We start from the raw sequence: 18,242 nt of genomic DNA on the forward strand, positions 1-18,242 counted from the left end.
CAAGTAAAAGTCACAGAAACAAAATGCGCATTACGTACAAAATAAGTTTGAAGTTAGTGTTGAGAGGATTAACGGTTCTTTTTTTTTTCTCACTAAAGGATGGTGCTGATTTTCAAGCACAGCTTGTTGACAACCTTGTCAATCTCACAAACATGATTATTCATCGAAGGACATGTTATGTAACCAAACATCAACATGTTAAGTACAAAATAACCACATAAAAAAAGATCAACATGTATTTGGTGAGATATATACCAGTTAAGCAGTGGTATGCAAGCAAGGTTTCAAGATGGATATGTGAATTTGAAAGATGGGTTTACGAAGGAGAAAATAAGGATGAGTTTAGTTACAGCATGATTGGCATGTGTATATGGGTGTAGATAACCAAGCATTGGAAACAGACTTAAGTGGGAATCTGTTTCAATGTTATGTCCAGACATTTCTAAGATGGATGAATGAAGGAAGAGAAAAGGATGAGTATGGTTCCAGTATTATTGACATGTATATATAGGAGGGTAGAGAGCAATGCATTGGAAACGGCTGATGGTGTTAAACGACCAAGTTCATATGGTTCCATTATGTATTCCATCTACTCCAATGATAGAGGATAGAGGATAGTTAAGTAGATTGATATGCATGGGAAATCGCTTATGGTGTGTTGAGTGGAGAAATGTATTTTTCCATGTGGTTTACCAATGGACAATATTAATTATAATTAGTTTTTCAAGCATGCAAGATTTGAAATTCAAATTGATATGAAACTCAAAGGGCAATAAAACACGGTGACCAATAATTACTCACTACATGCTTCAGAAATGATTACTTTAAACCATAAGAATTTGGATTTCAAAGTGGGCGTAGAAGAGGAGGGAAAATTTGTAGGGTTAAGTGACCATTAGCAATTAATGAAGGATTATTAGAGGGAAAAATTAGGTTAAATGGTTGCAAGACCTAATAAGCATTTAGAGTAAGGGATATCACACGCACGCTGGGAGGGCAAGGGATTGAGTAATATCACACGCACGCTGGGAGGGCAAGGGATTGAAAGTAGGGTTTTCATGATTCATCTCAATACATGTGATTATCGAAATTTTGCTACAGATACTTGTTCTAGTTAATTTGGTGTTCATTAGCTTTGCTTTTATAACAAGAGAAATGATATTTGTACAACCATTTTGGTACAACTTTTGTACAACTTTCTCTCTCATACTTATATTATGTTTTTATTCTCTCTCTTTCTTTTTCTTTCTATTGTTTTTGACCAATGAGAAGAGAGAACAACAAAGTTGTCTCTAAGGTTGTACCAAAATGGTTGTCAAAATATCACTGCTCTTATAACAAATGAAAATTTTGTAGGTAGTAATACTTAAAATTTTTAAACAACCCTCCATTACTCCTTAAGCAATTTGTTCTTTTCCCTACAAAAAAAAAAAAAAAGCAATAACGTTGGAAGATGGATGATAGTTCCATTGTTTTTCAAAAACTGCTTTTCTCACATCAAAAATTTCCTAAACACACATCTAAATGATGCAAATACCCATGGCGGTAGTTAACTACAGATGAGTAAACCTGCAACAGTTAACTCCCACTGGGTCAGCTACAGTTAACTACTGCTGGGTTAGATACACGTAACTACCGTTGGGTCAGACCATCAATTGTGATTTCTGCCTTTCAGTCAAAAAATCAAAATAAAATTGATGCTTATTTGGAATGCTACAAAACTTTGCGGACCCACTATATGTATTTTACAGAGTTGCATGTATAGTTTCGTAGCATTCCGACTAAATAGTAAGAATTCCAAATCATACATGTATTTCGTAAGAATTCACAATAACATCTCAAAAAATTATAATATTCTTTGTTGTCTTATTTTATTTTATTTTATTAACATCACATTAATTACAAATCGATAAATACAAGTTCGGTGAAATTTGAAAAAGAAAATAAACAAAAAAAACTCAGCATAGGTACCATAAAAAAATTAAATGACTACTTATGGAATACTCTCACAAAAGTGTAACCAAAAAAAAGAATACTCTCACAAAAGGGATGCTAAATAGATATTTTGTTTATGCAAGACCTTATTGTTTCTTTGGGTTTTTGTGCAGTCCAGATCTGGTACTCAAATATATGGGTTTGTATGATGAACACATATACATACATTTTGATAACATTGCACAATATAAGGCCACTTGCACATAATTTCTGGACAATCAGCATCCGTCTCACATTCCACATATGCTGTAATTATCAAAGGGAATAAGACCATGTTAATAAAATTGTAACATAAGATTGTGTGTGTCTAGCAAAGTAAAGGGGAATTTGAAAAGGATAAAAAATAATTTACCATCAACGTTCATTGCAACAAAAAATAGGATATAAAATTGTACATAAGATTGTGTGTGTCTAGCAAAGTAAAGGGGAATTTGAAATGGATAAAAAATGATTTACCATCAACGTTCATTGCAACAAAAAATAGGGAAAGAAATAGAATTATTGCATAAACAATCTTGAAAATTGTAGCCATATTGTTTCCAATTTTTATGTAATAAAGAGAATATGATTTGATAATTTTATAATGTATAAAGTTAATTTTCTGCTAAATACAATTAAAAACCCTTTTCCACAGTTTTAAAAAAAAATCCCCTATTAACCTTGCAATCATTATTAAACATCTCTTAAATAAATAAATAAATATATTGTGTTTGTCTCTTTAGCGCACTTAAGAAGGAGGTCACCTATAGAATTTGCTAATCACAAGTATTCATTATTTTTAAACAATTTTTCATCATTTTTTAACCTTTCATGATTGAAAAGGAGTTTTTTTCTTTCTTTTTGGATGATAGAGATTTTAACAATTGTATTGAATAATTGCAAGTTATAAAATATTAAAAACCAGATGTCAAAGACAAGGATCATTTTTTGAAAGGATCATAAAATTACTTATCAATTCACCAACTATATTACACAATTGAATACAAATTATTGTTGATTTTTTGGTGATAAAAACAATGAAAAAAAAATAGATACACATATTTGATAATGATAAAAGAGTCCGGCATGCGATTCATTTTAACTCCAACCTTTAGCTGCTAATTTAAAATTTAGTTATCGAGTTCCTTCACTGAGTTGTTACCCAATTTTCTAGCCCTAATATCTTAGTGACCGAACCTTTAATATTTATTTAAACCTTAATGTCTCACAAAATTTTAAGTTCAAATCACAAAAATGATAAAATGAGTTCGGTTTCATTGGTTTCACATCTTTGTCTAGAATACAAATTCAAAATTTTGCAATCTTAAGTATTCATAGATTCCACTCATTTCAAACAAATGAACCACAACCTCTTTTTATTACGATCTTAATGAAGCACTATTTGAACTCACACAAAAGGGTATTCTAAATTCTTACCTCTCTAAGTTTGAAAAACTTCCTAATCATATTATTGATCTTCCACTATCGTCTATTTTTGAATTGTTTCATATTTGGCCTCACACTGAAAATTTTACTTTAAATTAAAGCTCTCCAACCATTATCGTTGATACAAATCATTTGCTAATTTATAGAGAGACAAATACAATGAATCACGCCACTCCTTTTGTCCTTGCTCTCACACCATTCTGAAAAACTTTGATATCTTTTGTACCACCATCTTCATCGGGAACTTTACTACGTATACCAAATCCACCCAAGACTACCTTCAAACGAATGAATCTGGAAAATATGTTTGTACGTCATGAGAAGAGGGCTTATTAAAATTACGATGAATGCTACTCCCTTACTCACTGTTGCAAGTCACAATTTTCTTGATCATTACCAAGGAAGATGAAGAGAAATACGATGTACACATGCTAATCTCTCAATAACCTGTGTTAGATTAGGTCCCTCCTGTACTATCCTAAAACTTAATATATCATTTAGTGCTAATTATTAAGTAATTTTAAGTGTATTAAAGAATTAAATTTTAAGTGTATTAAAGAATTATTAGTAGTTCATAAATAATTAGAACTAGATAAAGAGGACATGTTGGTCATTTAACATCTATAGGCATCCATATAAATAGAGAAAAGACACTCCTTAAGAATCCGAATTTCCAATTTCTCTTTCCCTCTTTAACGACCACAACAACATAACAACAAGAAAAACTCACTTTTACTCCCTCACTTGAACAATCAAACAAGAGAGAATAGAAATGCATTATTTGACTTTGTTGAGACAACAAATGATCCTTAAGCATGACTGAGTGTGTGTGTTTCACTAGAAGATGATAGATGAACGAGATAAACTTTAAACCATCATGTTAGTGATAATAAATGGATATATGGGCGTCTATTTATTCATTGGATTAATAGAATTCTTAGGATAAATATGACTTTGTGATTAATAATGAGATGCTTTGTAATAATTAGGTGATACATGATTGTAAATAATCTAGGAATACATTTAATGATCAGGGACGGATCCATAAATTTCAGATAGTGGGGTCAAGCTCGTTTATCATAAATATTTATACAAAAATATAAAAAATCATAACCACTAAAATGATGAAGTCGTTACCATTAAGCAAAACAATGAAGATTACAAAAAGTATATTATTGTATATCAAAAAACTAATGACACGAAGAATTACAATTGCCCTCTTTGTGGCGTCATATTTTGAAAGTGTTTAAGATTTTTTCATTTTCAACACTATCAAATATATCACTTTCAATGTATGTTACCAAACAATCACTTAAAAACTCATCTCCCATACGATTGCGCATTTGACTCTTCACAAAATTCATAGCAGAGAAACTCATTTCAACAGTTGCAGTAGCCACGGATAAAAGTAATGTTAACTTCAAAAGTAAGTGCACCATTGAATAAGCAATATGTTTTTTAGTTTCCACCATCATTCTTGAAAGTACACCATTGAATAAACAATACGAAAGACACTTAACTTTTCATCTTCTTTTTATTATTCTTTTTATTAGTGAGTTTGTTACCACCAATTTTCTTTTAATATTTTTTTCATTGTATAAAGTAAAAGCAGTACTACTATTTTTAACAAATATAATATAATAGTTTATATTGCTTGTCTCAAGTGTATAAATTGAGTCATGTGTGAGCAACCTAAAAAATTAAAGTGGGGTTTTATTCCAAAAAAAAAAAAAATTATAGTGGGGTCAAACATATAAAAATATGGTATTATTGGTTAAAAAAATTGACAAAAAGTGGGGTCAGCTGACCCCAAAGGGGTCTACTTGCATCCGTGCCTGTTAATGACGATATAATAGATGGAGGATATTTTGACTCAGTAAGTGTAATAATTTACTCCAAATCTTGATCTTTAATTCCGATATTGATTAATGGCTTAGATTAATTGATATGGTAGAGATAGCTGTCTTGCGTGATGGTTGGGGGTTTGTGGAGGTGTGGTTTTTGCGTGGTGGTATGGACGGGATAGTCCTGAATAATCTAGATTCGGATTTTGTGGCAGCTTATGATGATGTTTGAGGGATTTGGTACAACTTTTGTTTATGTTGTTGTGTGAAGGGTTGTCTTTGCTTTTGGTGTTAGCTTTGTTTTTGGTGTTTCCTTTTATTGATTTAGAAGAAAGCACTTTGTTAGGTGGTGTTTCCTATGAGTTTTTTAGATTTTGTCTTTGATGCACGGGTGTATATGGGTTTACAATTGGGTGCTCCCCATATATCCTTTGTATGTTGCTACTTTACAACTCCTAACCTAACACTCCTTGTGTTGGTCAGGACTCATTGTGATTTTAATAAATTCTATTTTGACTTCTTCAATAAAAAATTGATATGGTAGGCTTTAATTTCATTTTCTATTGTAGTAAATACTTATCACCACAAAATAACAACACAATAAATGTCTTTTAAAATTGGTATATTTGTTCACACATTTTGCTCAAAAACTAGCATGGACACCCGTGCCAAGCACGGGCTAGAATGTCGTTATATTTAATGGAGGGAATATTGTGATGTATCAGGTGTTACTTAAAATTTTAGATGGAGTTTTGGTTGTATCATTATCACTTGTGTGGTTTCTCTTTATCCAAATCGTCGATCTAGATCAACGTAGGCTCCCACAGAAAGCCTAACGGTGGTATCACATCCGGGTTCGACGTTGTGGGGGATCGAGAGTTGTTCTTGGTGGTGGACTACAGACACAAAGATCCTAACACTTAATGGAGAGATGTTAATGTCTCAAGTGTGAGTTAAAATTCCGTATTGTATGCAAGAGTAGATGTGAGAAACATATAAGTGAAATGACTCATATACATAATGCCTTAAGACTTTGAAAGAAGATAGGATGTGAATCTCACTTCTGTGATTGATCTTAGCTTAATGTGATAATACAATCCATTGTAGGATCCTAGCCTAATGTGATGATTTGTTTCGTTATTTTTTGAGTGTCATTTGTTTAATTTTTCATCTTAAATTTTAGTTTTTGAATGTGATTAGCTTTCATGCACAAAAAAAAATAACCTTTGCCATTTCAAATTCCTTCACTTATGGTATTTCATGGGATCTTGCAATGGAAAAATGTATATGTATGATGAGTTGGCGAAATACATATTCGTTAGACGTTTTAAATAGATGTACATATTTTCAATAAATCTAATATTTTGGTAGCATAATTGCCCAGTAATATTCAACTTCTTCAACAAATCCATAAAATCACCAGCAATTCATTATGTTTCCTATGCTCTCACGAATAAAACGCACACTCCTTATTTTTTTTCTCTTTTCATTTCTATCAAGTTCAAATTCATTTTTAATCTTGTTTTCTTTTATAATTTACTTTATCTCTTCTCATGAAAGAAAGAAACAAACACCCCTCTATGAAACTGCCGCCAACCCACTTTTTTTTACCATGTCGTGTCCCTGACCTTATGTGATATCTCACCAAATCACATACATAATAGTCTCACACTTAAGGGAGAGATGTTTATGTTTCATATGTGAGTTAAACTTGTGTGCAATAATATACATTGAGTAACATATAAGCAAGAAGAACAATATACCTAATGTCTTAAGATTTTACGCAAAGATGTGATGTCAATCTCACTTGTGGAGTTTCTCACAGTCAAATGTGATGGTCCAGCCCATTGTAGACTCCCTCAGAACTCTAAACATTATAGTGAGTTAAACTTGTGTGCAATAATATACATTGAGTAACGTATAAGCGAGAAGAACAATATACCTAATGTCTTAAGATTTTATGCGAAGATGTGCTGTCAATATCACTTGTGGAGTTTCTCATAGTCAAATGTGATGGTCCAACCCATTGTAGACTCCCTCAGAACTCTAAACATTAAATTTGTTTTTTTTAGTTTTTGAATTTCATTTGTTTAACTTTTTATATCAAGTATAAGTTTTTGGATGTCATTTGCTTTCATACAATTTTTTTATCCAATCAATATTATATCAAATACCTCCATATTTGGTCTTTGGGTGAACGAACATGCGAATGGAAAAATACAAATGTGTTATGCTGAATTGAAAAAGTACATGATTATTAAACATTTTATAAAGATGTGGCTTTTTTTTAACCGAGTCTATTTTTTGGTGAAATATTTACTCTTAAATTTCCAACACTTTTTAACTGACCCATAAAATTGTCAGTAACTCGCTATATTTCCGATACTTCCATGGACAAAACACACACTATTTTTTCCCTTATCATTTCTTTCATGTTCAAATTTCTTTTCATATTCTAATTTAATTTTATTGTTGCTAAATTAATTTCTCTCGTTTCATGAAAGATGGGAACACAAACTTCCCTCCACAAAAACACCATTAATCCATTTTTTTTTAACCATGTTGTGCCTTCGCCTAACCTTATTTGACTATCAACAAATTACAGACTCATTGAGTCTCACACTTTAGAGATATATGTTCATGTGTAAATTGTGACTTAAAGTTCCACATTATTGGATGCCAAAGTAGACGTTGAGAAACATATAAGTAAGATGCCCAATACACCTAATGCCTTAAGGTTTTGGATAATGATGTGATGTCAATCACAATTGTGTGGTTTCACTTAACCTAATGTGATAGTCCAACCTACTGTAGACACCCTTAGAACTATCAACATTACGATAAACGGTTTCGTTAGTTTTGGGATGCCAATTATTAAATTTTTATATCAAATTTATGTTTTTGGGTGTTGTTCACTTTCATGCAATATTTTTTAATCAATCTCTAAGATATTAAATTCCTTATCCTTTGATCTTTGGTGGAATTTAACCATAGATAAACACTTAAGTGTTATGCTGAGTTAACAAAATATGTGCTTAGTAAATTCTTTATATGTTGTTGCGTGTTTTTACCCGAATCTAACTTTTTGGTAAATTAGTTTTTTTAACGCAATCTAACTTTTTGGTAAATTAATTATACAAAAATCTTCAACTCCTTCAACAATTTCATAAAATCACTTGCAACTTACTTCGTTCTTTATAACCTCATGGACAAAATGCACAATTCTTATTTTTTTTAACCGGTATCAGTTCTCTCAATCTCAAATTTATTTTTCATCTTCTAATTTCTTTGATCTCTTCTCATGAAATAAAGGAACAAAAACACACTTTTAGTAAATTACCATTAATCTACCTTTTTGATCATGTTGTACATCGATTTGACCTTATTTTGCTATGTCACGTAATTACGGACACAGAGAATGTCACACTTGAGGGAGATATGTTATCGTGTAAAATAAGAGTTAAAGTTCTACAATAAAAGGAATAGTAGATATTGAATAAGATATAAGTGAGATGACTCACAAACGTGTGCCTAAATAATTTGGGAGAAATTGTGGTGTCGATATCATTTGTCTAGTTTCTTTTAGCCTAATGCAAAGATACAACCCAATGTAGGTTACACTTGCAGTCCCGAAATTATGATGATTTGTTTTGTTAGCTTTTGAATGTCATTTGTTTAATTTTTTATGTTAAATATTATATTTTGGAAGTCGTTCGCTTTCATGCAATTTTTATTTGTCAAGGCGATAACTTTTTTTTATTTAACCTCTATTATTTTAAGTTCCTTCACTTTTAGTCTTTAGTGGGATATGACAAAGGAAAAACGTTTATGTGTTATGCTGAGTTGAAAAATACATGTTTATTATACATTTTAAATTGATGTGACATTTTTAATGAGTCTAATATTTTTGGTAGAATAATTACTCCAACTCCTTCAACAAACTCATAAAACTACCCACAACTCACTCGTTTTCCTTGTCATTTCTTTCTAGTTCGAATAATTTTTCCAATTTAATTTCTCTCTTCTCATAAAATAAATGAGAAAAAAAAACACATCTCTATGAAACCACCACCAAGCCACCTTTTTTACCATGTTGTGCCTCTGGCCTTATTTGACTATTTCATCATATCATAGACATAGAGAGTCTCACGTTTAAGGGAGAAATGCTAATTTGTCATGTGTGAGTAAAAATTCTATATTGCCAGCAAGATTTGATATTTATGAACATATAAATGAGATGAGTAATATACATATTGTCTTAAGGTTTTGGATGAAGATGTGGGGTTTCTCATTTTGAAACACAATACCTTGGTATATGTTCCTGATCAATATTATTGGACATCCAACTTTAAATCTTAATTTGTGGTTTGAAATATGCAACTGTTAATATCATTCAAGAACTCAATTGAATACCATTTGCTTTGTAGCTTTTTATTTTGGTCAGATTGACAAATCAAATCAAAGCTAATATTTTCCTTCTCGTTTTCTGGAAACATCGATAGAATAATATTGTTAAAGTGCTCAAATGGGTCCAAAGTTTGAGCAAGTATCCCTCGCTCTTGATTTTTTTGGAGATCTATATATTTTCCAAATTATTTGGATAAACAAAGTCAATAAGGGAACACAATGAATAAGTTTGATCTAACCCACTTGTTTTGGCTTGTGACTACTTTTTAAGGTCTCGTGTTTGATTCTCTCTGCTGCCTTCATATCAATTTTAAGGTCTCGTATTTTCTTTTCAAATCCATGTATCAATGCTTCATTGATTTTCAATGGAATATTGAAGGATGAACCGGTTGTACGAACACCTGGAATTAACATGTAAGCTATGACCCAAGGAAAAAATGGTCAAATTGATAATAGATTAGAGCCTTGTAAGTATGTGGATAGCAGTTCAATTTCTGCCTCATGTGTATGGAAAATATTCGGCTGAGATGTGAGAACTCGTCTTATGTATCCCACAGGTTTTCCAACTAAGATTAGTCACTGCTAAGCGGTGATGTAAGCTTTATACCAATTTCATGATAACTCGAAAAAATATCAAATATAAAATTAGTTACCAAACTTAATTGATACATTTAATTAGTATATCTAATAAACATTAAAAATCAATATTTATTATTATTAATAATAATATAATAATAATAATAATAACAATAATATTTAAAAATTGATAATTTCAGCAAGCATTTATTTTGTATTATTTTCGACCAAAAATTTTCATCAATAAGTTAATCGATTGTTAGAGCATCCACAATGGACCTCTCCTTTTGGTTGCTTAAATGAGTCTCTATGTACATGTCACTTGCTCTTATAATTAATACTTAATAAGATTTAATCTTTCAAACTCTAGGAGTATATATGTTACCAGAATAACTCAAGGACTTTCTCTTAGTTCGTTCCTTTTATTTTTCTTTTGGTTTTCTTTACTTTTTATTTTCTTGTTATTTACTTTTTTCTTGGTTTGGTGTTTGCCCCTCAGCTTTTTGCTTAGCTTTATTGAGAATGATTTGGTCCATCCCCCAACTCCTTTTGTTCTTGTTTCCTTTTATTTATGCATTTATAAAGTGATGCAGCTGGTTCATAATTGAACCCCATTCAACTAAAAAAATAAAAAATCTCTCAAACTCAACAGTTCAAAAAATATTAAATGGGTCTTAGTAATAAATAATTGTTGTGCATTTTATATTAAATGTGTAGTTCTTTTTAATAAATAATAGTTGTTTTCAATAAGAAGTTATTACTTTCAGTTGCTTTAACATGTGCAATATTGCATCTAAAAACCCATAGGTCTAGCCACTGTATATGTTCTACACCTAATTTTCTAGTTCTATCTAGTGGAGGTTCGGTTTAAAATTAACATTAAAAAAAAAGGGTTAATATGTGTTTACCCCCCTGTAATTTGGGCGAGTTTCGGTTTTCCCCCCTGTAAAAAATTTTGTTTGAATTACACCCTTGTAAAAATTTTTTTTTCCGGAAAACACCCCTCCCCCCTCCAACTCAGCAGATTCGCTGACGTGGCGCTGACAGGGCGCTGACTTGGGTTTTTTTTTCATTTTTTATTTTTTTAAAATGCCACGTCATATTTTTTTTTAAAAATATTTAAAAATAAATTTTTAAAAACAAAAAAATCCAAAAAATAATAAAAAAATTTAAGTTTTTTTTCCAAAAATTTAAAAAATCGAAAAATAATTTTAGAAAAATAAAAAAAAACATAAAAATATTCAGTTTTTTTTTCCAAAAATGTAAAAAATCAAAAAATAATTTTCAAAAATAAAAAAAATAATAAAAAATTTAAAAATTGAAAAATAATTTTAAAAAATTTTCCACGTCAAATCGAAATTTTTTTTTCAATAATTTAAAAATTATAAAAAAAACTATTAAGATTTTTTTGGAAATTTAAAAAATTAGAAAAAAATCAGAAAATATAATCAGATTTTTTTAAAATTAAAAAGATTTTTAAAAATTCTGGAATTTAATTTTCAAAATACAAAAAAAGTAAATTTTCAAAACTAGAAAAAAAGGTCAGATTTTTTAAAAAATATTCTGGAAAAAAATTAATTTTTAAAAATCTGAATACAAATTTAGAGGTTTTTATAAAAGTCGTGGAAATTCCATTTTTCCTATAATTAAGCTCTTCATTAGAGGAGGTAGAATTCATATATCATAAATCTTATAAAATCTTTCCACGACGATGACAAAACCCTCTGATATTATTTGAGAATAAAAATTCTTATTATAGCCCCAAAACGGATTTTTGTTAGAATCATTAGGCAAATAAAATTTGTGGAATGAAATGATTTTTTTCCCAATATTTTATTAAAATTGTGGTATAAAATTTTCGAATAAAAAATCTGACTATTTTTCTAATTTTAAAAATTTTTGAAAAAAAATCTAATTTTTTTCGATTTTTAAATTTTTTGGAAAAAAAAATATGACTATTTTTCTGCTTTTTTATATTTCGGAAAAAATCTTAATATTTTTTCTGAATTTTTTGGATTTTTAAAATTTTGTAAAAAAAACTGAATATTTTTATGATTTTTTGGAATTTTTTATTTTTTCAAAAAATTATTTTTCGATTTTTAAAATTTTTTGGAAAAAAACTGAATATTTTTATGTTTTTTTGGATTTTTCTAAAATTATTTTTCAATTTTTTAAATTTTTGGAAAAAAAACTTAAATTTTTTTATTATTTTTTGGATTTTTTTGTTTTTTAAAATTTATTTTTAAATATTTTTTTAAAAAAATATGACGTGGCATTTTAAAAAAAATAAAAAATGAAAAAAAAAAGCCAAGTCAGTGTCCTGTCAGCGCCACGTCAGCGAATCTGCTGAGTTGGAGGGGGGAGGGGTGTTTTCTGGAAAAAATTTTTTTTACAAGGGTGTAATTCAAACAAAATTTTTTACAGGGGGGAAAACCGAAACTCGCCCAAATTACAGGGGGGTAAACACATATTAACCCAAAAAAAAAACACATTTGTTGGCTAGTGCCCCTTTTAAAATAGATATATTTTGATTAATGTGTATATACACTCTTTACAACTTTGTTTGTATGAGAGGTAGTACAATACTTATATTATTGAGTAAACGTGTTTTATTCAAAATATTGATTGTTATAATGATTTTTTTAAATTACCATTTACATGCTCTTCAAAGTCAAATGAGGTTTGAGTTTTATCATTTTTTGAAAGTGAAAACGAACCAAACTGAATCGATGGTGTACGGTTTGGTTCGACCAAAACTGCATTTAAATAAAAGAGGAATTCCCTCAAAAAAAATAAAAGAGGAATTTTTTTTCTTCAAATGTTTGTATTTATTTAATACTAAAAATAAAATATATGAAATTCCGTGAGAACACATAATTCAGAAATAAAGTTGCAATAAAAATTTAGATTTTTTTTTTAGCAAAATTCAGAAATAATCATAGTAATAAAATTTAGAAAAACTTTTGCAACGTAAGAATCTAGAATATGTCAAAAAAGAAACTTAAGAATCCAGAAGAGAAGCTGCAACAAAGAAAAATGAAACCCTAATTCAAAATTCTTATAATGTAACACTAATCCAAACAACTCAAAGAAGAAAAATAAACAAAAGCCTTAAAAAGACTAAAATACACACTTATTACATATGATTCGTGGTATAAAATGAGTAAATGACAAATTACCAAAAAAACTAAAGTTTGGCCCTGAAGTTAATATAGGATGTGCGACCTTGAACTGAATATATAGATAGGAAACTACTCTGTTCTCAATATTATAAAGGTCTCTGCAAAATAATGAACACATTGTAAACAAAACCGATAAAAGAAATTTCAATAATGTTGAGTTTCCTCCCAATTAGAAGAAACACAACCAAACTGGAAGGAATTAAAGTCGATTAAACTGAGATATACTTTAGTTATAAATCCGATAAGTTCTTTGTAAATTTGAGGAACATTGAGTAGCAATATGGTCATCCGCAAACAAATATATGGGAAAATAAATATGTTACATTAATAGCAAAAGAAATTTAATGAATAAGATCATATCGTTATATGATGAAAATAATGTCTCAAATGAAGCATTTTCAAAAATGATATATAGTAGGCAATTATTTGGAACAAAATATAAATCATGAGAGAATTGGAACAAAATATAAATCATGAGAGAAGATTAAAGATCCCTTTCGTTTATGCCTTTCTTCAGCTTCAAAATCAATTTCTCAACAAATTATTTGATAACTAACATTCTCCCTCTTATTTTCTCCTGTACAGCTAAAAATCCAACTATTAGCAATAAAATCCTAAACCATGGTCACAAACCATGATGAAGGGGAACGGTCTGATGCAATCAACAATAAAATTTGAGGAAATTGTAGGAACTAAAGGTGTTCTTGATCTTCTTACCGTTCTCAAAACCATTTTTGAAAAATAGTAATAGTGATGAGAATAGGATGGGAGATAAAGATCTGAGCTATTTTATTTCCTTTTTGTGACAAAAAGAATCATTACCTTTCACTATTTTATTTTGGTTTTAATTTGATTTTAATAGGTGAGAAACAATTCAATGATAGTCTTGAATTAGACCAATTGTCAACATTCTTTTTTAGGACTGTTATAAGTGTTGAATAATTTGAATTTAATTTCATTAATTGACAGTTGATAGTTTCTTGTTTGATTTTTTTATGGGCAGTTTCTTGTTTGATTTGATATCAGGCAACTAAATTTCTAGATATCATTTTGATCATAATAATAAATCGAATGATTTCTTAAAATAGAGGCAGTATATGGAAGTATGTGTTGAGACTGAAATACCTGGTGCTAAGCATGTGATGGAAATTTGAATTTTTCTAGCATTAATTAGCCTGACATTAATTAGAATGAGACTATAACATGCCACATGTACTTTTGAATGAAAATGGTTTCACTTGTTTATATTGTAGATGTAGATGTAGATTGTAGATGTAGATAAGGATACGGATAGAGATATTGATAGTTTAGCCGAGATTGTTGTCTTTTTTTTAATATAATTTTAAAATAAATAAAAAAATATGGGTATGAAATAAAGGCAAATAAATATTATCGATGTTGATGAGTGACTCAAACAACCATAAGTATGTGTTTTATCATGCAATTTGTAAAAAAATTAACAAAGAAGTTTGAGTATGTGTTGATGGCAGAAATAAATAAATATGGGGAGATAAAAATGGAATGCTTGATTAGGTGATAAAGAGTATTTGATGCATGTGAACTAATTTATCAAATGAAATGAATGGATGAGATTTGATGTTAAAATAATTTATGTGAAATAATATATATCAACGCCATGTTTAGTGAAAATGAGTGATTGACAATAGAAACGAAAAAACTTAATAAATTAAATCAGTTCTTTTGAATAGGAGCAAATGAAAATAATAAAGAAAATAGTGAGGTTTAGTTAAAATTCATTGAAAAAAAAATAACTAAAATAAATTTTCTACATTTTCGCAGGGGTCAGTCTTGTTCTACAACATACATGAATAGTTTGCACCACAAAAATGTAAGATAAAAATATAATATCTTGAGAACTATCAACTAATATGTTACCCAAAAATACTTGAGAATTCTCTGTTTTTTTTTTTAAGGAAGAATTCTCTTTTATATGCACAACTTCAATGTTGGAAGAACAAAACATTGACATGCCTTTCACATATCTCACATTATTAATAGTGGCAAAAAAAAATAGTTTTGGAATGAAGAAATCTGATTCAAAACGTCTTTCAATTATGTCGCTTCAAATTAATAGAAAAATAATGAAATTCATTAAAACGTGAAGCAAACTTTTTCAAAAGGTGTAAATATATATGGGGATGAAAACTCTAAAATTAACATAGCCGACAGCTAAACCTATAAAAGGGAATCAAAATTCGGAAGGAAAAAAAAAGTGCCTAAATCAATTTAATAATAATGAAATCAATAAAATTGAATTGGTCAGGAGGTAGAAATATTTGCATTTCAAATAAATGATATTATAAACAATTTGTACGAAAGGAAGATGCATATACAAATGATGAAAGACAAATTGACTATATATAGGAAAAAAAAACTCAAGACTGGCTAACTTAATATGATGATGTGTTGATTATAATTTGATTGGATGATAATTAAGAATTATGTACCAACATGTAATTGGTACATATCTTGTCATAAGCCGTTAGAACTCGAGGGTATCATAGGATGAATATGTGAATTTGAACAAAATACATGGATATATACAACATGTAGTGGAGTAATATCATAAATTGAATCAATTTTTGAAATTAGAGTGATGAAAAAAATATGTTAAGAAGAAAAGTGTTTCAATAAAACAAAAGAGAGATTTTGAGAATAATTTTAAAATTTTAGTATGAATTCTAAATGATGTGAAGATGTTTGAGACGGACAAACAATATTTATAGGAAAAAAGAAGCAAGTAAGTCACATCAATTATGCCATTAAGTTAGTAATGAAATTAGTAACACATTAAATAGCAAAAATAATTTGAATAAAATATTCCATTTATTTTTTTGTCATTATAAGTCTTTTAGTCAACTTGCATAATCATGTTAATTACACAAGTCTTGCACAAATCACATAATATGTACCAATTACACAAAACATTAAATGCACCTTTCAATGTAAGGATGCCATGTGTACTATCAAAATAAAATAGTGCAAATATATATAATAGAGATTTCTTTTTCGTGAAAAAAAAAAGAAATGGGAGAAGAACAAAAAAAAAAAAAATCAATCAATTAAAAGACATTTATTGTTTTGTTATTTTGTGGTGATAAGTGTTGACTACAATATAAAATGAAATTAAAGCCTACCATATCAGTTAATCTAATATATATATATATATATATATATATATATATATATATATATATATATATATATATGGCATCCGTTCACAACATGTTAGAGTTTCAGACAAGCATGAGTTCAAAGGAAAACTATTATGTTCTAAGTTAGTTATAAATATATCAAGCATCATTTTGTATTTTCTGGCAGACAAAGCAGATTGGGCAGTGGCTGTGGTACATATAAATTCAAATGTGGTTGCTTAATTTGGATCACATATGGATTGTCGTATACGTGTATAATTTTCAAGAAGATCAAACTCAATACCTTCATTCGTTTGGATGAAATTCACACTCACTAAAAGAGGATGCAATCCGAGGATGATAGTGTTGCTGAGGAATGCCAATCATATACATCTCTTATACCAAAACATGATTTGCTTTAGGTCTGGCATTTCAGATTGTTCTTGGTTTACTGCATGTAATTATGCACTCAATTATGGTACTAAGACATTTCAAATTATATAAACTGAAATGAATATAAGCATTTGAGATTATATAATCTGAAGTGGGAATTTTCTCACTCCATACCAAAGTGTTTGTTTATCATGGTTGTAGGGTGCATGAGAACTTTTACTCGGTGCACCTTCACTGAGAAACCGAATCATGTACCTAATACATGTGAATGAAAAACATTTTAGGATTTTATATTTGAAAAATGATTGTCCGATTCCTCTCACTTCTGTACTATGGGCACCACACTGTCGAGATAATGCACATCCTGAAGATTATAGATATATCCATATGATGATTGTTTATAATGAACTCAGTCGGGTGGCATTTAATGAAATAATAGGAGATGATGACGTGGTCATTGTGGAAACCTTTGATTCTGAAGACTATGTTACTGATGATAAGAAGGTTGAAGATAGAATCAAGATTGAAGTTGATAGCCTTGGACTTGATGATTGTAGCATAGACCATTGTGATGATTAGTTGAAATGTCAATCATTAAAGAATTAAACAGCATATATATAATTATATATGTTTCTGTTAGTATAGCCTCCTTGTCTTTGATATAATTATATATAATAAAATGTTGTTAAATCTTCAAAGGCACAAAAACATTTTATGTAGTTTGTTGAACTCTTGGCAGTTTCAGATTATATAATCAGCAAACCTTTAAAAATGAATATTTTCGAAAAATTGAAGGGCGTGTGAGAAGAGAGAAGGGTGAGAAATATAACCACAAAAAATACATATTCATTTGCTGGGCTTATCCAATGTCAACTAAGTTTTCCACATTTAATATCATCGTTAAAAAAGAAAAGTCTTTCATTATTTAATTCCTTAATAGTGTAAGGAGATGGCAATTTAATTAGGGATAAGTTAATCAATGCATTTTTTTTTCTTCATGCAAAAAATGCAATTGGAATTTGTTTGCTTATAAGAGAAATGGCAGGAACACATTTTATCTAACCTTCTCTTTAATATTTACTTTCTTATTAGGTAAAGTTCATGTGAGCCTCACCATTTTATGTGAAGCTATTTCTAAAGTATGAGACTCATATGAGTTTCACATAATAAAAGAGTAAGTGTTAAAAAGAGTGTTTATAACACTATTCATGCTTATAATTAAGGAGAGTTACAATGATGACTCCTACTAAAAGTCAAAGAGGTCA

At 29.2% G+C, this 18,242-nt stretch overlaps 1 long non-coding RNA gene across 1 annotated transcript; it reads right to left on the reverse strand.

Annotated features, from left to right (window-relative positions):
* Window positions 1-1,838: 1,838 nt before the first annotated feature.
* On the reverse strand, window positions 1,839-2,820 carry LOC146922755 (uncharacterized). The gene is made up of 2 exons (XR_015012572.1): window positions 2,452-2,820; window positions 1,839-2,241 (listed from the first exon to the last, which is right to left on the reverse strand). It is a non-coding gene; the product is annotated as an uncharacterized LOC146922755 (long non-coding RNA).
* Window positions 2,821-18,242: the final 15,422 nt, after the last annotated feature.

This window comes from Medicago sativa, chromosome 5 (assembly GCF_051527215.1).
Source record: "Medicago sativa cultivar Bolivia chromosome 5, Bolivia_mono, whole genome shotgun sequence".
Taxonomy (NCBI): Eukaryota; Viridiplantae; Streptophyta; class Magnoliopsida; order Fabales; family Fabaceae; genus Medicago; species Medicago sativa.